The sequence below is a fragment of the Leucoraja erinacea genome, chromosome 9, assembly GCF_028641065.1.
Source record: "Leucoraja erinacea ecotype New England chromosome 9, Leri_hhj_1, whole genome shotgun sequence".
In the NCBI taxonomy this organism is placed as follows: domain Eukaryota; kingdom Metazoa; phylum Chordata; class Chondrichthyes; order Rajiformes; family Rajidae; genus Leucoraja; species Leucoraja erinaceus.
The window spans coordinates 51628127-51649557 of record NC_073385.1 but is presented as its reverse complement, the minus strand read 5'-3'; the positions used below and the strand labels follow the sequence as shown (position 1 = coordinate 51649557).

Below are 21431 nucleotides of genomic sequence, written 5' to 3'. Positions count from 1 at the left end.
ATAACACACATATTCATGGCTGATCTATCTCTCCCTCCTAACCCCATTCTCCTGCCTTCTCCCCATAACCTCTGTACTAGTCAAAACATCTACCTATCTCTGCCTTAAAAATATCCACTGAAGGCCTCTACAGCCATCTGTGGCGAATAATTCCACAGATTCCATAGCTCTGACAAAATAAATTTCTCCTCATCTCCTTCCTAAAAGAACGTCCTTTAATTCTGAGGCTATGACTCTAGTCCTAGACTCCCCCACTAGTGGAAACATCCTCTCCACATCCACTCGATCCAAGCCTTTCACTATTCTGTATGTTTCAATGAGGTCCTCCCTCATTCTTCTGAACTCTTCTGATGCGTGATAGAAAATATTACAGAAAACCATAGTGCCCCATTTACAGTTGCCTATAGTACTGCTACGACTGGTCTCAGTAAGTTCAAGTTACCCTGAACATTTTCCATCCTAACGATAAAATCATTAACAGGACACTGCCACACATATTGAAACATTTATGTCCATTATCATTTTAACATTTTGGGTGGTAATCAAATACCAGCCGACTGTAAATTTCTTGAATACTTTGGACAACAGTTGAATGGTTTGCAAATTACATTGCAAATTGCAAAATGCAATTCTCAAAAAATGCAATCAGTAAAAATTCCTCAAACTGATAAAAACACACATCAAATCCTGTCCCGCTGAGTTACTCCAGCGTTTTGTGTCTGCATTCAAATCCTCAACATTTCCCCCAAATGGCTGAAGGTAGGAGTCATTTCGAAAGAGAAAAATGGCCCAGTCTGAGCTAACGATACTTCATGACAAGCACTGCACAGCGCACATGGCTTAGATTACGTGACCTGTCAGCCAATGGCCCTGCAGGGTCAGAACATGCTGTCTAAGTAATGATAAAACTAATGGTGCTTGGTTATTTATGTGAAAGCAATACAACAGCTCTAGGCAAGGATGCAGGTGCATGACAAAGTGTGGGCGTCCACTAGTTGCTGAGTGATTGAACTGCTACACTGATAACTTTCCTGCCTGTCTCAACACTGCAAGTGCTGGAAAAAAGATGATTGATGCAAATTAAATTTGCCACAGAGTTTGGTAGAGTTGCACAACACTAAAACAGACCTGTCCACCATGTCCACACCACTCATTGTACCTATCTGTACTGATCCCATCTACCTGTGTTAGGTCTGCTGCCGTCTATGCCTTGGCAATGCTTAGTCTTTACCTAGATGTCTCTCAGATGTTAATCATACAGCATGGAAACAGACCCTTCGGCATAACATGCTCCATCTGCAGATTGGGCATGTTGGTCAGTGTGGGCAAGTTGGGCTGATGGGCCAGTCTCCACTCTCTATGACTATCTGCACTAGTCCCACCTGCCTGCATTTGGCCCATATCCCTCTAAACCTATCATATCCATGTACCTTCCCACATGTTTTTAAGACATTGTGATAGTACCCGCTTCAACTACCTCTTCTGGCATCTCGTTCCATATACCTACCACCCTTTGTGTAAAAATGTTGCCCTACAGGTTCCTATTAAATCTTTTCCCCTTCACCTGAAATCTATGCCCTCGGGTTCTTGATTCCCCTACTATGGATAAAAGAATCTGTGCATTTACCCTATCTATGATCTTATGCACCTTTATAACATCATCTCTTATCCTCCTGCACTCCAAGGAAAAAAGTCCTAGCCTGCACAACTTCTACCTTTGTTGTGAGAATACCAACATCCAATATCTGATGAGGCAGTGCAGCCACTACAATCTGTAAAACAATTCCCCTGCAGAAAAGCATTCATCCTCAGATCCCTTCTGAACTTCCCACCACAAGCTTACACCTGTTGACTTTGATATCCCCACCATGTGCTAAAGATTTTCTGTTAACTACCCTGTCCCCTCTTTTACCCTCTGCCCTAACAAAAACAATCCCAACTGGTGGTGCAGCGGTAGAGTTGCTGCCTTACAGCGCCAGAGACCCAGGTTCGATCCTGACTAAAGGTGCTGTCTATACGGAGTTTGTATGTTCTCCCTGTGGCCGCGTGGGTTTTCTCCGAGTGATCCGGTTTCGTCCCATACTCCGAAGACGTACCAGCTTGTACGTTAATTGGCTTCTGTAAATTGTAAATTGTCCCTTGCGTGTAGGATAGTGCTAGTGTAGGTTAGTGCTAGCTTAGGGGCGACCGCGCCTTTGCGGTTGCAGCTCCTAGACTGTGGAACAGCATCCCCCTTCCCATCAGAACTGCCCCCTCCATCGACTCCTTTAAGTCAAGACTAAAAACATATCTATACTCCCAAGCCTTTCCTGACGTCCACTGAGCGAGGGCTATATGTATATATGTATATATGTATGTAATTTGATTGTTTATACTATTCTTATAACAAATGTAAAGCACTTTGGCCAACGAGAGTTGTTTTTTAAATGTGCTATATAAATAAATGTGACTTGACTTGACTTGAGTGTACAGGGTGATTGCTGGTCGGTGCGGACACGGTGAGCCAAATCTGGTTTCCAAGTTGTTTCTCTGAAGTCTAAAGGTCTTATCCAGTACCTCCTTATGACCATTACATTCCTCTCCAGACAACATCCTGGTGAATATGCTCTCTCCAGCACAACTACATTCCCTCTGATAATGTGGTGTCTGAAAATGTAACTTACCAATGTTCTATAAACTTTAGCTGAACACTTGCCCTCAGTCTGCCAAGGCCTGTGGGACCTCCCAGTTGCTAACATTTTAATCCCCCTTCCCATTCCTATACTGACCTTTGTGTCCATGGCCTCCTTCATTGCCAGTGAGGCACACTCAAACTGGAGGAACAGTTCCTCAGATTCCACTGGGGTAGCTTACAGCCTAATGGCATGAACATTGAATTCTCCAACTTTAGGTAACCACTACAATACACCCATCCCCACCCTTTTCTCCGCCATAACCCGCCTCTCCTACCTCCCTCTCCCCTGAGCCCTAACTGACATACATAGAAACATAGAAATTAGGTGCAGGAGTAGGCCATTCGGCCGTTCGAGCCTGCACCGCCATTCAATATGATCATGGCTGATCATCCAACTCAGTATCCCGTACCTGCCTTCTCTCCATACCCCCTGATCCCCTTAGCCACAAGGGCCACATCTAACTCCCTCTTAAATATAGCTAATGAACTGGCCTCAACTACCCTCAATCTTCTAAATTCCAGCGAGTACAATCTGAAGAAGAGTCCTGACCCGAAATCTCATCTATCCGTATTCTCCAGAGATGCTGCCTGATCCGCTGAGTTACTCCAGCACTTGTGTATTCTTACATTTTCCATGTTAGAGTTATAGTCATAGAGCGTGGAAACAGGCCCTTCGGCCCAACTAGCCCACACCAACCCACATGTTGCATCTACATGATACCCACCTGCCTGCATTTGGCCCATATCCTACTAAACCTGTCCTATCCATGAATCGGTCTAATTGTTTCTTAAACATTACAATAGTCTTTGCCCCAACTACCTCCTTCTGGCTTCCTTCCCCACCCCCTGACAATCCTACAGCCTAATTGATTAAAGGTGAAACACTGTTGGTTGACATGCTTATTTTGGTCCCTGCTGTGCCCCAGTCACACACAAATGCGTCAGTCTGAAGAAGGGTTTCGACCCGAAACGTCGCCTATTTCCTTCGCTCCATAGATGCTGCCTCACCCGCTGAGTTTCTCCAGCATTTTTGTCTACCTTCGATTTTCCAGCATCTGCAGTTCCTCCTTAAACAAATGCTTTAGCAGCCTGTCATGCAGAACCTTCCAATACACTCAACGCCAAGTGAAACCTTCAGCAGCCAACATTACATTCACACCTACAGCAAGTTATGGATCAGAGTTTAAACTCAGACTAATGGGGAAGCAGCAAGCTTCAATTTGATACAATAATGAAAGCATCAATAATGAAAGTGAAAATGATTGCTATTATTCACATGGGGATTTTTACCTTGCCTAAAAATACTGACATTCTTGGATGTCCTGTGTAAGGGAAATAGAGGATTTCCTAAAACATTCTGATCCCAAGTACTTCTATTTTTATTTCACTGTTCCTTTTATTTTCATGATGTTCTCTTGACTGCTTGTGTGGGATTAATTGCTTTGCGCTGCCAATTCTTTAATCACTGTCTGAGCTTTAAATTCAAACTCCCTCCCCCTCATTTGTCACCTCGGTTTGAACTAATTGGCAAGAAGTTACAGAAAAAGACTAGCAGTAAAGGAACATTCAAACATTCTACAGATTCCATCACCTGCCAGACACCAGCAGGAACAAATCAAGAGGTTCAGTGTGATTGTCCCATTGCTTAATTAGAAGATAGACACAAAATGGTGGAGTAACTCAGCGGGACAGGCATCGTCTCTGGAGCGAAGGAATGAGTGACGTTTAGGGTCGAGACCCTTCTTCAGACTGGTTGAGGATAAGGAAAACGATAGATATAGATGGCGATGTGGAGGGATAAAGAACAATAAATGAAAGATACCCAAAAAAAGTAACGATGATAAAGGAAACAGGCCATTGTTAGCTATTTGTAGGGTGAAAACGAGAAGCTACTGCAACTATATAGAGGGATAGAGAGAGAGAGAGAGGGGGGAATGCCGGGGCTACCTGAAGTGAGAGAAATCAATATTCATACCACTGGGCTTTAAGCTGCCCAAGCGAAATATGAGATGTTGATTTCTCCAATTGATTTTTCAAATTGATTTCTCTAATTCCAAGTATCCCTTGCTTTCCCTCTCTCTCCATCCTTCCCCCAACCCTAGTTTCGACAAGTTTCACTGTCATCCTGATTAATTTTACTGTCTGCATGCCTCGTTGTCTGAGTCCCCTCAGCCAACAATGAACCATTCTACATTTCCTTGACCATCGTCTGCTTTGATCTGTTGTTTTCACACTTCAGCCAAATCTCTAGTTTCCCCTCTCCCCTGACCCTCAGTCTGAAAAAGGGTCTCGACCCAAAACGTCACCCATTCTCTCCAGAGATGCTACCTGTCCTACTGAGTTACTCCACCATTTTCTGTCTATCTTCAGTGTAAATCAGCTTCTGCAGTTCTTTCCTACCATTCCTTAATTATACCTTTAAAATTGATAATATTGCAAAAAAAAATTTTCCCATGCACTCAGGAATAAGACCGGAGGTTGAATTAAACCTGCAGTCTGCAACAGATTGTCCTGTTGGGAATGAATTGGTTTGGAGTTTTGACTTCTATAAGAGTGGGCAATGTAGTGAATTCATACAGAAGTATTTATTAATTCCTTTACTAGTTCTTTGTTCCATAATATAATTTATCTTGCCTCTGCAGATAAAATACTCACCTTTACACTTTAGAGATACAGCACTGAAATAGGCCCTTCAGCCCACTGAGTCCATGTCAATACTTGCCATAATTTCCTTAAAGTGAGTGTTTAAAGAGATATAATACTCAAACACTTTGGTATTTATGTGACCCCCATTCCTATTATTTTTTTAAACCACATCCAATGCATTGCCTTGTGATCCTCTGCAATAAATAATTATCTGTTTGTTCGTTTACACCAATTATTCTTTGGAAATTCGTACAATCGCCTTGGCTGTTGGCCAATTTCTGCACTTTGTCCTGGTCATGTACGTAGATGGAAGCAGTTAAACAGAACTAACTACTGGTTACCAGTAATACTTAAGCACAAAACATTTTCCAAACTTTCATTGAAAGTACTTGCAGCTTCATAACAAGTGTGCGATGTAGGATGGGTCTCACCCTTGTCATTCCCTCTTTTCCCCTCTCCCATGAGAGAGTGAGATAACATCGAACTGGTGTGAATGTGTGACCAACATGCTGACCCACAATCACGACATACACCATCACTATCCTACACACTCGGGGCAATTCACAGAAGTCAATTAACCTACAAACCAGCACGTCTTTGGTATGTGGGAGGAAACCGGAGCACCCTGAGAAAACCTATGCGGTCACAGGGAGGACGTGCAAACTCCATACATAAAGCACCCATATTCAGGATCGAACCCATGTCTTTGGTGCTGTAAGGCAGTAATTCTACCGCTGCACGACTGTGCTGGGGGCATAGTTGAGGGCTCTGCGGTCTGCTGACACTCTTGCAGCCAGGAAATGGTTAAGAGTGAGTCGCCATGGCAACATGCAATGGCCATCTCTGAGGCCTGGTGTTGGGACTGACAGGGTGTTGCCATTCCCTGCTCTGGAGTTCGGGGCTGCGTGTTGACTGGGGACCAGCACCACCTGGGTCCCAAGGAATTATTTCCAGATGGAAGTGATGGAAACTGCGCTCTCCCCTTGTTGTTTGGCTGCATTGGGATCAAACCCACACAGTTTGCTCTAGTGTCAAGCATAATGTTGTTAACTGGCTGTTGAGCTTGTTATGACTGAGGAATCTCTGGGATGTGAAGACCTTCCACCACATCCAACAGCAGAGAGAGCTTGGTATGGTGCAGCGTCAACACCAGAAGTAGGAGGTTAGTTTAGTTTAAAGATACAGGGCAGCACGGTGGCACAGAGGTTGAGTTACTGACGCAGCTGCAAAGACCGGGTTCGATCCTGACTACGGGTGCTATCTATACGGAGTTTGTACATTCTCCCCGTAACCTGCAGGTGTTTTCTCCGGGAGCTCCAGTTTCCTCCCACACTCCAAAAATGTACAAGTTTGTAGGCTTATTGGCTTGGTAAAATTGTACATTATCCTTAGTGTTTGTAGGATAGTGCTGGTGTGCAGGGATCGCTGGTTGACTCGGAGGGCTAAAGGGCCTGTTTCCGCACTGTAACTCAACTAAACTAAATGCAGCATGGAAACAGGCCCTTCAGCCCACCGTGGCCACGCCAACCATCGATCAACCATAAACTAGTTCTATCCTGCACACTGGGGACAATTTACAGAGGCCAATTAGCCTACAAACCTGCACATCTTTGGAAGCTGCCAGTCTCCAGCAGTGGACCACTGAAAGGCTCTGGCCTGGATCCTAGTGACACCGTGGCAACCCCAGCAGTGGTCCATGCCACGTTCATGTGGGGGGGGGGTCACTGAGCTGGATTCCAGAGCAATCTACCCCTGGCAGGGTTTGAGCTCCAGCCAATGGAGTGGATCAATTCACCCTCCCCCAGTGCTCACTGGTAACTTCTGAGGGAAGCGGGGACCAAGAATACCGTGTTTGAACCAAGGAAAAAGCAGTAGCTGGTTGCAATGTTAATGAAGAAACACAAGCATCGACACTGAGAGGAAAGGAGTGCAACATAGGGGGGAAGGGAAGTCACTGAGGCCCATGGATTCCAGAGCAATCTGCACCCTGGCTCTGAGGGTTGAACTCTGCAGCCACATTCAGCTGCACCTGTGGATCAATAATCACCCATCCCCCAGGAGTCAAACCACATTCAGTATTGATGGGATAACTGGCTGGCAAGCCATGGCAGGCAGGACTAGTGGGGTAAAGGCTCAGGGGGGACCCCAGCTCACTGAAGGGGGAATTGGCAATATCCTTGCAGATGACACTAAGCTTCCATTTGAGAGGAGGATGCTAGGAGACTGCCTTGGATAGGCTGGGTGACAAATGTTTGGCAGATGCAGTACCTGTGGATAAATGTGAGGTTATCCATTTTGAGGAAAAAGTTTATCAAGGGTGGCCGAGCTGCAGCGAGACCTGGGTGTCAACACCAGTCATTGAAGGTAGGCATGCAGGTGCAGCAGGCACAAAAAAGCGATCGACTTTCATTGCAAAAGGATTTGAGAGGAGCAGGGAGGACTGCAGTTGTACAGGGTCTTGGTGAGACCACACCTGGAGTATTGCGTACACTCCAAAATCTGAGGAAGGACATTATTGCCATAGAGGGAGTGCAGAGAAGGTTCACCAGACTGATTCCTGGGATGTCAGGACTGTCTTATGAAGAAAGACTGGATAGACTTTTATACTCTCTAGAATTTAGGAGATTGAGAGGGAATCCCTTACAAAATTCTTAAGGGGTGGACAGGCTAGATGCAGGAAGATTGTTCCCGATGTTAGGGAAGTCCAGGACAAGGGGTCACAGCTTAAGGATGGGGGAAATCCTTTAAAACTGAGATGAGAAGAACTTTTTTCACACAGAGAGTGGTGAATCTCTGGAACTCTCTGCCACAGAGGGTAGTTGAGGCCACACAGTTCATTGGCTATATTTAAGTGGGAGTTAGATGTGGCCCTTGTGGCTAAGGGGATGTGGAGAGAAGGCAGGTACGGGATACTGAGTTGGATGATCAGCCATGATCATATTGAATGGCGGTGCAGGCTCGAAGGGCCGAATGGCCTACTCCTGCACCTAATTTCTATGTTTCTATGTTTCTATGTTTCTATGTTCGAGGAAACAGCAACAACGACAGTTGCATCCCAGAAGAGTAGAGACCTGGCTTTTGCATGGGTACTGGGGCCGAATCATAGAAACATAGAAAATAGGTGCAGGAGTAGGCCATTCGGCTCTTTGAGCCAGCACCGAAATTCAAAATGATCATGGCTGATCATCCAGAATCAGTACCCCAATCCTACTTTCTCCCCATATCCAGAATCGTTGTTAATGGCATGGCATTCAGGGACCTAGTCTATTAATCTAGTAACCAGAGTTTGAATTCCTTACGGCAGCTGAGGATTTAAACTTGAATAAATGGATAATGAATAATCTTCAAATAAAAAAGTTAGTTAAAAAGTTTAAAAGGACTTCATTGGCCTTAGCATCTTGGAATGCAGAAACGTTGAGGTAAGTGGTACACAAAAACACATTTACTGTTTTAAAAAAAAATTTTGATCAGGAATTGAAAAATATTGTGGACATTTATCATCCCAGCAAAAGAGCGGATGAAAGTGAATCATTTTTTTCGACACATTATAAAAGAAACTCCATTACTGCAAGAGGGTTTTGTTTAAACAAAATGGACAGAACATGTATTGCCTGTCTGTTTGTAGTCAAGACTTTGTGCCATGTTTTATCAATCACTGCACAAATTGTACTCATTACTGATGAATGAAGTCTGGGTATTTACAATAAAAATTGTTGCGGAGAATTCCCATCTCTGCTTTACTGTTTTGTTGCCTGAAAGTGCCAAACGCAACTAACAGTATGAAATGTAATTAGCACTTTATCCCCCATACCACAAGGCTAGACCGAAGCAATTGTAATAGTAAAGGCAGGCAGTTAGTGAGGCCAGGAACACATTGATTTGCCACAAGGTTCTGCTCCTTCATAATGTGAAACACGTTCCACATTTGTCCTGTCTAACACATTCTAAGATGTTTCTTGGTGGCTAGATGTAAAATATTGTAATTTTACATTCTGGTTTATTTATAGCATTTGACCATGGAGTTATTTCCTAAATCTGTTTTCACATGCAGTGTGTAAATAAGCACTTGGCTTTGAACAGCTTTTATTGGCGGTGGCTATAGTCCTCGACTAACTGGAGAATTAAGAATCCCACTATGGCAGGTGGCAACCCTAAATTCAATTCTTATCGGGAATGTAAAATCTAGTTTTGATAATGTTGGCACTAGTTCTTCATAGAAACCTGTTTGGTTTACTGATATCTTTCACGGGAACAAATCTGCCTTTCTTCTTTATCTGATCTGTCCATGCATTTCAGTTTAGTTTACTGTCATGTGTATTGAGGTACAGTGAAAGGCTCTTGTTGTGTTCTAACCAGTCAGTGGAAAGACAATACATGATCATAATCTGGCCATTTACAGTTTATAGATACATGATACGGGAATAACATTTAGAGCAAGGTAAAGCCAGTGAAATCAAAGATAGTCCGAGGGTCACCAATGAGGTAGTTCAAGACTTCTCTCTAGTTGTGGCAGTTATGATCCAGTTGTCTGATAACCGCTGGGAAGAAACTGTCCCTGAATCTGGAGGTGTGCGGATTCACACTTCTATAGGGGTGAAGAGGGAGTTGATTATGCTGGTGGCTTTGCCAAGGCAACGTGAGATATAAATGGAGTCAATGAAAGGGAGGTTAGTTTGTGTGATGGTCTGGGTTGCGACCACAATTCTCAGCAATTTCATGAGATTCCAAGCACACAACAGTGTGGCTGATTGCTCTTTGAAATAAACCAACAGTCCACACCTTTCCAAGGAGCAGTGTGTGGCTTGTCATCTCTGTGAACTAACAATGTAATAATTTGGGCTGTCCAGAAAGCAACAGATTGTTAAGGAGAATCAAAAACCATTGACAAGCTGTTATTTTTGTTATACTATTGGCCTATCAAGTCCAAACCCACTATATTAAAAGATAATTTATCAGAAGCCTTAACTATCCCTCTGTAATTATTCTGCAGCCTGCCCAGGTATTTTGTCTTTGTCCTATCATATTTTGCATCAACTTTACACTTGGCAATTCCATTTATGTGCTGACTTCAAGTATTTTCCTGAATGCCAGCGAACCAACATTTTAAACCCATAGATGGACCCTGGAGTAACTCAACGGGTCAGGCAGCATCTCTGGAGAAAAGGAATAGGTGACGTTTCAGTTCAAAACCATTCTTCAGATTCTCTGAACCAAAACATCATCTATTCTTTTTCTCCGCAGATGCTGCCTGGCCTGCTGAGTTATCCAGTATTTTGTGACTATCTTTGGTATAAACCAGCATCTGTAGTTCTTTCCTACATATTTTGGGAATAAAAAAGTTTAATGTGCTCTGATAGATAAAAACTCAAGTTGTAAACTGTGTATGTGAATTCTTAGTGTGTGGGAAGGAATTTAGGTGCTGGTTTATACCGAAGATAGACAAGTCAAGATGAAGGGGTTTTTCCGACCTCCAGTTCCCCCCCCCCCCCCCCCCCACACTTTCAATCTGAAGAAAGGTTCCACCCAAAACATCACCCATCCTTTCTCTCCAGAGATGCTGCCTGACCAGTTGAGTTACTCCAGCACTTTGTGTCTATCTATGCAAATTCTTAATTGAATATTCAGAAATAATTTGCCTAAATTATTAGTGGAGATGAATCACTAGAAATTAGTAGAATTTCAGCACATGAAACGAATTGTGGATATTTATGGATGATATAGTTGCCTTGGAAAATGTCCAAATATTTTTTTTAAATTATACTTTTTTAAAAATGCCTGTGCCAGTCAGGCAAAAATAATCGCCTATTTATTCAAAAAGCAGCAAGATTTAGAGACGATTGACTTTCTTGAATGAAACCCTGTTTTCAGTTTGAAGAGACACAAAAGGCTGGAGTAACTCAGAAGTGTATGTTCATACCGCTGGGGTGTAAGCTGCCTAAGCGAAATATTAGGTGCTGATCCTCTAATTTGCACTGGGCATCACTCTGACAAGGAGGAGGCCCAGGACAGAAAGGTTAGTGTGGGAACAGGAGGGGGAGTTAAAGTGTTTAGCAACCGGGAGATCAGGTAGTTTTAGGCGGCTATTGCAGGGCTGTCTATAAGTATTTTGAATGATTAATGGCTGAGTCAGCAGCCCCACTGATAATAGTTTGATAGATTGAGGATCAAGATACAGCAGTTGTAACAGAACAGGCTACAGTTGCTCTTTTGACTTAGAACAGTGAGGCTCTTGCATAATGTATATTGTTGTGAATGCTTGCTTGATGTATGCCATCAAAGGGTGGCTAGATTGGTTCTTGACTGAGGTACAGATTAGATAATACAGGAAATGGGTGTTACAATTGGTGACACTAAAGGGCCTGTCCCACCAGCATGCGACTGCATGCGATTAGCGCAACCAAACGTGGTGGCTTGAGGCGTACGGCCTCGCGGGGCCGGTCCCACTTCCAACCGCGGAGCCGTCTGGAGTTGTGCGGAGCTGGTCCCGACATCATACTCACCAATCAGCTGGGCAGGAGGCGGGCCGTCTGAATTTGGACGTCGCACAGCATTGGGCGGTTACGCCATCACGCAACTGCACACCGGGTGGTGACGTCATCGCGCAACGCCACGCGCTGGGCGTACGCCGTCAAGACGCTGCATATGACATATGACATTGAGACGCCACGTACGCCCTTCGAGGCGCTTCGTACGGCCTCAATGCAGCTGCGGGCCGACAGGCCGTTGTCGCGCTGAATTTTTGGACAGTGCCAGATTTTCAGAGCCCCGCGCGATGTCAGGACCAGCCCCGCACAACTCCATATGCCTCCGGCGATCGAAGTGGGACCAGCCCCGCAAGGCCGTACGGCTCAAGCGACCACGTTAGGTCGTGCTGTTGGGCCAGGCCCTTTAGTCTGTGACTTCTTGGACTGATTTTAATAGTTTACATTTAATTGAAAGCAAAATATTCAGGCCCTGTTTAGTTCAGTGACACAGCATGGAAACAGGCCCTTCAGCCCATTGAGTCCACACCAACCATCGATTACCCGTTCACACTAGTTCTATCTTATCCACTGTTTCACAAATCTCTGATTATACCTTCCCCTTTTTTTTAACCACGACCATTTAGGTGATGAGCAAGGAAAATAAATGGCGGGAATACTTCATGAAAAGAAAAACTTACACTAATGTAAAACTTTAACATGTCTGTCACAAGCTTCAGAAAGATGAAGTGCAGTATATTTTATATTCTGATGTATGAAAAGGGCAGGTCTATGATATATAATGTTTCCTAACATAGAAGAGCCAACCGTGGAAAGCATTAGCTGCCAAGGGCATTACTTTCTCATACTTGTATTTATTTGTGAATGTGGTGAAGTAAATATATTAAATAAGATCTTAAAATATTTGATTGAAGCACACGTTCAATAGACGTCAACAAACTTGGACCATTCTGTTGCTTTGTAATCAAACTCATTTTGGTCTATCAAAATCCAAACATTTTAAATTATTGTTACCAATTGCACTTGAAAATAATTCTTGCATATGTAATATTTCTCCTGACAAATTGTCTTTGCTCTCCAAGAAGAATCCAACAAGAATCGAGAATCAGAAGACATAGGTTTAAAGTGAAGGGGAAAAAATTGAATAGGAAACTGAGGAGTAACTTTTTTTACACAAAAGGTGGTGAGTGTCTTCATTAAAGAGCTGGAGGAGGTAGTTGAGACAGGGACTATCACATAGTTTAAGAAACAATTAGACTGGTACATGGATAGGACAGATTTAGAGGGGTATGGGCAAAATGCAGGCATATGGGACTAGTGTAGATGGAACATGTTGGTCGGAGTGGGCAAGTTGGGCAGAAGGGTCTGTTTCCGCACTGTATGACTCTACGACTATGACTCACAACATTTAAGGATAACTGTTATGATTTATAAAGTGGGATCTTTCTTATTGTTAACTATTTGTTGGCATCTTTGATCTGCTTCTCTCAAGTGCTCCATTGGTAGTCAGCATGAAGTAATCCTGGAGAAATTGGGCAGCATCGAGATTCAAGCCCTGTTGCTTTGTAATTAACTGGTCTGGGCAGGATCACTCTAAGATCGGTAAAAGTGGTCTCAAATCCCATAGTCATATAGCATGGGAACAAGCCCTTCGGACCAACTTGCCCATATTGACCTAGATGCCCCATCTACTAGTCACACCCACCTGCATTTGGCCCCATACCCCTCTAAAGCTTTCCTATCCATAACTCCATATGTTTTAAGATATTTATGGATACGAATAAGGCTGAACTTGGGGAAAGAGCTAAATTGGACGAGGGCTAATTACAACACTGTTAGGCTGAAACTGCAGAGAGTACATTGAGGGCAGCTATAATTGGGCAAATCCATATTTTACATGTTAGAGTCCTTTAAAGATCACCTGGTTAGAGTTCACAACCAGCATGTTCCTGTGCAGATGAAAGATAGGGAGGGCAAGGATCGGGAATCTTGGATGACAAGAGATGTTGTAAATTTAGTCAAAAAGAAAAAGGAAAAATGAAGCATATTTAGGAAACTGAAATTGGACAAGTAAAAGAAGCAGGAAAGAACCTAAACAAGGAATCAGAAGGGCTAAAATAAGCCATGAAATGTCCTTGGGACAAAAATAAAATTCGAAGAATCCCAAAGTACTTTATATATATATATTAAAAACAAGAGGGTCCTGCCATTCACTGTATGCTTTCATCTTACATTTGACCTCCCAAAATGCAATACCTCACACCTGTCCATATTGAAACTCCATCAGCCATATCTTTGTCCAAATTTAAAAACGGATCTATATCCTGCTGTACCCTTCGTCAATCTTTTACACTATCCACAATTCCACCTTGCATTGTGTCATTGCAAACTTGCTATTCAAACCACTTACATTTTTGCCCAAATCATATATGTACTGTACAGCAGAGGTCCCACCACTGATCCCAGTGGAACACCACTAATCACAGACCTTCAGTCTGTATGACACCTCTCCATCCATCACTACCAAATTGGCTTCTATAACCAAGCCAATTTGAATCAAACCAAACAACCTAGTTTGTAACCCATGTGACTTAATCTTCTGCATCAGCCACCATCTTGTCAAATGCTTTACTGAAGCCCTTGTGGCCAACATCCACCGCCCAAGCCTCATAACTTCCTCTAATGGGAATAAATCCTGTTCCTCTCCAATAATTTCTGACGTAAGGCTCACTGACCTATTATTACCGGTTCATCCGGACTGCCCTTCTGAAACAAAGGAGAAATAACTGGCTATTCTTCAGTATTCTGAAACCTCACCTAAAGAGGTCACAAAGATCACTGCCAGGTCTCCAGCAAACTCCTGACTTGCATCACTCAGTATCCTAGGATAGATCCCACCAGGCCCTGGGGACTTACCACCTAATATTCTTCAAGAGACCCAGAACCTTATACCTAATATCAAAATGCTCAGCACTATCAACACACCTTGATCTCCTTGATCTCACTGTCATCCACGTCCATCTCCTTGGTGAATACTGACGTGAACTTCTCATTTAGTACCTCGCCCACTTAAACTGGCTTTAGGCATAGATTCATCCTTTGACCTTGAGTCCTTTTCTAGCTACCCACTTGTTTTTTGGATATGCATAAAATACCTTGGGATTTCCTTACTTTCCATCTTATCAAGAGCATTGGACTTATAGCCCTCCTCATTCCTTATTTAATTTCTTTCCTGCTCCCTTGATGTTCTTCAGGTCTAGTCTAATTTTGTTTCCTAAACCTTACATATGCTTCCTTTTTCTTTTTGACTAAACTTATAACATCTCTTGTCATCCAAGGTTCCTGATCCTTGCCCTCCCTATCTTTCATCTTCACAGGAACATGCTGGTTCTGAACTCTACCCATCTGGTCTTTAAAAGATCCCCATATGTCCAATGTGGACTTGTGCAATAACAGCTGTTCCTGATCTATCTTCCGCAATTCCTGTCTAATACTGTTGTAATTATCCCTCCCCCACCTCACTCCCAGCCTTATCCTTACCCATAGCTATCTCCAAACTGATGGAGTTACGACCATTACTTCGAAAATGCTCTCCCACTGAAACTTTAATCAGCTGGCAAGGCTCATTTCCAAATAGAAGATCTAATGTGGCTCATTGCCTGGTTGGACACATACACATGGAGACACAAGGAACTGCAGATGCTGTAATCGTGAGCAAAGCACAAACTGTTGGATTAACTCAGCAGGTCAGGCAGCATCTGCGAAGGTAATGGACAGGTGAAGTTTAGGATTGGGCCCATCAACCAGTCTGCAGAAGGGTCCTGACCCAAAACGCCACCTATCAATTCCCTCCACCGATGCTGCCTGACCTGCTGAGTTACTCCAGCACTTTGTGTTTTTGCCTATCTACCTGACAAATTCTGCCCCATCTAAGCTGCAGACATTAAGGAAGTCAATATTAGGGAAATTAAAATCTTCCACTAAAACAATCTGGGTAGAAAGGAACTGCAGTGGACCTTCCCTCTCTAACCCCCTCCCCCACCCTAGACATACTACTAGTTCCACTGTTCGCATCCTTGTATACGTTCGTTATCACCTCTTCCTCTTCCCCAGTCAACAATAGACCTTTATGGACTCCACCTTTCCTTGGTCATTTGTTGCTGGCCCTGATTTGTTCTGGCCTTCTCCTACCTCCAGTTCCTGCCCCTCCACTTTCAGTATGAGGAAGTGTTCCGACCCAAAATGACACCTGGTCTTTTTCTCTAGAGATGCTGCCTGACCTATAAGTCCAGCTGTAACTTTCTCCCTCATCTGCAGTACAAGTTCTCCACCTCATTTATATCCCTCCCTCTTGCACCTGAAACATCGTAATACTGAAAGCTGAGGAGCCAGTCTCGCATTTCCCTCAGCCAACAGCTACAACATCATCTGCATAGGAAGGAACTGCAGATGCTGGTTTGCGCAAAAAATGATAGACACAAAATGCTGGAGTAACTCAGCAAAGGAATAAGTGATGTTTCAGGTCGAGGCCTTCTTCAGACTGAGAGAAGAAGGATCTTGACCCAAAACGTCACTTATTCCTTTTCTCCAGAGAGGCTGAATTACTCCAGCATCTTGTGTCAAGCTAAAACATCATAGTCCAATTTGCTAATCTAAGTTGTAAATCGTTCTTCTTATTTGTCAAAGGTAGACATATATGCCTTCCATTGAAATAGTTTTAGTTTAATCTCACTTATTTCATTAATTTAGTTTTAATAGTCAGTGTGGACTCGGTGGGTCGAAGGTCCTGTTTCCATGCTGTATCTAAACTAACTAAACTTTGAAAATGGTGCCAAAACATGGCATCCCTTACATGCGGAATCAGTAGACTATTTCTGTACAGTTTGCTAATTGGGGATGTGCTTAGGTATGGTAATTCTCTACTGGACTGTTGGTAAGAAAAGAGTTGAACAAAGACGGGAAGAAGAGTGAACATTTTTTGCCTTCCATCACAGTGAGGAATGTGGGGGAGTCGCTGTGGGGGATGTTCATGTTAAAAATGTATTTGGGTGTCTTGTTACTCTTTATTGGTATGACTGTAGGCAACGCAAATTCCTCATATGTTGCAAAACATACTTGGCTAATAAAGCACTATTATGACTATGATTTTTGCTTTTGCACTTTGCACATGTGACAATAAAAGCATAATTTAGTGGTATATATCCATCAATATTCTAAGCTTTCAGGGATGTTTAAAAAATCCCTTTTTTAAGAAGAGGGCCATGAGGACGAAAATAAGTAAATCTATGGATGGATGAGACCATCTAAAGGGCCTGTCCCACTTAGGCGACTTTTTTGGCGAGTGCAGTTGCCTCATGATCGCCACATGGTCGCTGGTGGTCTCTGGTGAGTCCCCTTTATGGTCGCGAGAAGTTCCCGCATTCTGGGAACTAATCGCGGCCTCAGTATGGTCGCAGCAAATTTTTCAACATGTTGAAAATTTTTCTGCGACCAAACATTGGTCGCCATTGAGAAAATCGATAATCTTGTAGTCGTAGGTGCAATTGTAGTGGGGTCGCCATGTAGTTATGGGTAGTCAAATGTAGTCGTAGGTATAGTTAATCGCCTTTGCTGACATGTTCACTGGCTAGGCCAAGCACGAGTTTTCAGAACCAAGGATAACCGACCAGTAATGTTAAATGCCCACCAAACTTCACAACTGTGTATCTCTGGCTTATTAAAAGTTGTCTGGCTTCTTAAAAGTGTCTCCACTCCTTCCCCCCCCCCCCCCCCCCCCCCCCCCCCCCCCTCCCCCCTTCTCCCCTCCCCCCCCCTCCTTTAAAGGTTTTACCGTACACTGTGCTAGCCATCTTTAATGTTCCTGTTCATCGCAGTGTGTGTCTGTATCACGTTGGCTTTGCAGCACGTGAATTTCAGACAGCACTCCCCCACTTTCCCTGGACCCCGCTTTTGCGATGTGTGTGTGTGTGTGTATGTATGTGTGTGTGTGTGTGTGTGTGTATGTATGTGTGTGTGTTCCACTCTGACAGTCGCCGTTCCAGTTCCCGGTTTTTCAGGCGAGTGCCGCGGGCTTGACAGTCGCCGACAGTCGGCTGAAAAATCATCAAAATGGGACGGGCCCTTAACACAATATAGAATTTAATCTGGAGATATCTGGGGAATATTTGAGGGAGGCAACAAGGCAAAAGAATAGACATAGAGTGTTCTGCTGCAGCTTAGTTTGAACATGGAGGCAAAGTGGACTGAACATCCCAGTGTTGGCTGAGGTGCTGTGTACCAGGGAGACTGTGCTGGAACTGTAAAGCACTATTTACACCACAGACACTGTGTATAGCTCCCACCTGCACACTGCAAAGGGTGTGTGATTGGATTAAGAGAGGGCACTGACCCAAGGAGATTCAGACTGCAGCATTTTAACCTCAAGGAAAAGTTTAGCTAGGTTGGTGTATTTTTCTTCAGAACAGAAGTGTACTATTTTAATGCAAGGAATTGACAGGTAATTTGTCCACAACAAAGGGGAGAAACAGTTAAGTAAAGACATATGAAGACACCCAGGCCTCTCATGATGGCCAGGTAGGACCTCCCAATCCCAACAGTGGGGTCAATAACCATGAGGTGTAGATTTGAAGTAATCCTGTAGAGGATTAGAGGAGAATTGAAGAAGAATGAAGAGAATTGAAGAAGAATGATGGTGGGACCAGGATTCCACTACACGAGGGGCAGAAACACAAGCACAGATGAAGAAGTCCACTGTTTTCCAAGACTGTGATGCCCGTCTCCCCTGTCAACCATCTTATTCCATCCATTATGGGTGTCATGTCAAACTTTGAAAATGCTTTACACAGTTATGCTGTAATTTACACAGTTATGGAACAAATGCTGGGAGATGAAATCAGATTGGAGAATGCCATCAGTCAGTCTCGACATGATGGGCCAAACAGCCTATCAGTATGCTAGAGTTTTCTATTAGTTTAGTTCAGCTAAATTTATTGTTATGTATACTGAGGACACAGTGAAAAGCTTTTGTTGCGTTCTAACCAGTCATTGGAAAGACAATACATGATTACAATCAAGCCGTCCACAGTGTACAGATACATGGGTAAGGGAATAACATTTAGTGCAAGATAAAATCCAGTAAAGTCTGATTAAAGATAGTCAGAGACAGTTCAATCCTGACTATGGGTGCTGTCTGTATGGAGTTTATACGTTTTTGCCTTGACGGGGGGTTTTCTCTGGAATCTACAATTTCCTCCCACTCTCCAAAGATGTACAGGTTTGTCGTTTACTTGGCTTGATATAATTGTAAATTGTTCCCAGTGTGTGTAGGATTGCTGGTCGGCACGGACTCAGTGGGCTGAAAGGCCTGTTTCCTCGCTGTATCTCTAAAGTAAACGAGAAAAGCCACTAGACTTGGCTGCAGCAGGTCATGACAATACCATTGAATATCAAACCTACTTCACTCCCCTCTCCAATTTACTTTCCATGACAGTACCAGCAGGGGTGTCCACCGCATACAACTTACAGACACAAAATTCCAGCTCGGCACCAAGCAGGTTTATAAATTGATGAAACATCTGCCAATGTTGAACAGATTAAAAATGTATGGTTTGTGAGCAGCCACTTCTCTTCTCGAACCACTGATTATAGCATAAGAAAATACCAGGATTTTGACAAGAACCAGAATGGAACTGTGATGTGGTTTCAAGTCTATGTGCTTTCATGTAATTAATTGATACTGCCATGTTCTCTGCATTATCCTATTTCTCATTTAAGGGCCTGTCCCACTTAGGTGATTTTTTTAGGCAACTGCCGGTGACTGTCATAGTCGTAGCAGGTCGCTGGAAAACCTGCGACTGGGCCCCCCTATGACAATGTCTACGACAATGTCTACAACAAGCTCCAACAGCCTACCACCTAGTTGACGGCAAGCTACCGTCAACCGGAGACCCATTTGGACGTCCACCTATGGCCATACCTACAAAACCCTACGACCACAAAGGCGACATCCGATGACAACCAAAGTCAACCTACGTCCACCCGCGACAAGCTACGACCCTGTCGGCGACAACTGAAGACAATTCATTCGCCGGTACCTGTCGCCAGTTAACGTAGGTTGACGTAGGTAGTCGCAAATGGAATTCACTGAAGTCAGCACCAGTGACAACCTGTCACCTGGTGACAACCTATGACATTACCTACATCAGGAGAAGTCAAGCTACCCTCATTGGCGTCAACCCACTGTCGCCGAAATTTTTTTGAACATGTTGGAAATCCAGCGGCAACCAGAAAGACGCTATGACTCTTTGGACGACTGAGGAGACTACTTATGACCATAAAGGCGACACCCCGGCGACCATGTGGTGACAGCCTAGTCGCCTGTAATCGCCAAAAAAATTACCTAAGTGGGACAGGCCCTTTAGAGTAGAGTTGCTGCCTTCCAGCGTCAGAGACCCGGGTTTGATTCTGACTACGGGCGTTGTCTGCACAGACTTTGTACGTCCCACCTGTGGCCATGTGGGTTTTCTCCAGGTGTTCCGGTTTCCACCCACACGCTAAAGACGTACTAGTTCTGTAGGTGAGTTGTAAACAAATTTGTCCCTGGTGTGTAGGATAATGTCGGTGTAGGGGTTGAGCGCTGGTCAGTGTGACTCGGTGGGGCGAAGGGCCTGTTTCCTCGCTGTATCTCTAAAGTTTTATGACACAGAAACCCATGGGTCTAGTAGGAACTCCCTGTTACCCTTCAAGATATTCTCTGTCCCATGCTCCTGAATTCTACCTAAGTTCTTCTACTCCCGACCTACACTATCAGTAATGTACAACGGTGAATTGAACTAAATTAGAGAAATATTGAACAAAATCACCTCACTGTTCTTAATTGCAAAAATGGGAGGATCATGCTGAAAATGCTTGCTTTTGACATTCTGACTCGTATTTTCCATGGATTTACGAAAAGGTTTAGTTTTTTTTTCGAGGATGAACTAGTACGTTGGATATAGGGGAGACCAGTTAAGAGGAAACTAGTAGAGTGGACTTTTTTGTAAGAGAGATTGGGGGCTCAGTAGCACAGGCATGGGGGCTCAGTATTGATGTGGATAGAGAACTGGCTGGCAGAGATACAGCGTGGAAACAGGTTCTTTGGTTCACCGAGTCCACGACGACCAATAATTACCCGTTCACTAGTTCTATGTTATCCATGTTTTGCATCCTACACATTAGGGACAATTTACAGAAGCCAATTAACCTACAAATCTGCACCTCGTTGGAATGTGGGAGGAAACTCAAGCTCCTGGAAAAAACCCATGTGGTCACAGGGAGAATGTGCAAACTTGATACAGAACAGCGCCTGTAATCAGGATCGAACCCGGGTCAACGGCTCGAAGGTAGAAACTCTACCACTGCGCCCATGTGTCACCTCATCAATAATAAGTGTTGTTGTTTTGTTCCACCAAATTTCAAATGAACAACTAAATTTAAAACTCACAGCTACCAAGGGGGATATGAACTCAAGTCTGATTGCTAGTTTGAATAGGTACCTAACCCAATGTGCCATCATTATACATACATGACATGAACTACATCTTGATCCACAACCAAAAGGAAAATTGAAGAGATGTCGTTAGTTGTAATGC

The 21431-nt window shown here is 43.7% G+C and overlaps 1 protein-coding gene across 2 annotated transcripts in view; it reads right to left on the bottom strand.

Moving 5' to 3' along the window:
• smoc1 (SPARC related modular calcium binding 1) overlaps nt 1-21431 on the bottom strand; it is a 195062-nt gene that overhangs the window by 12102 nt on the left and 161529 nt on the right. The window lies entirely within an intron of this gene.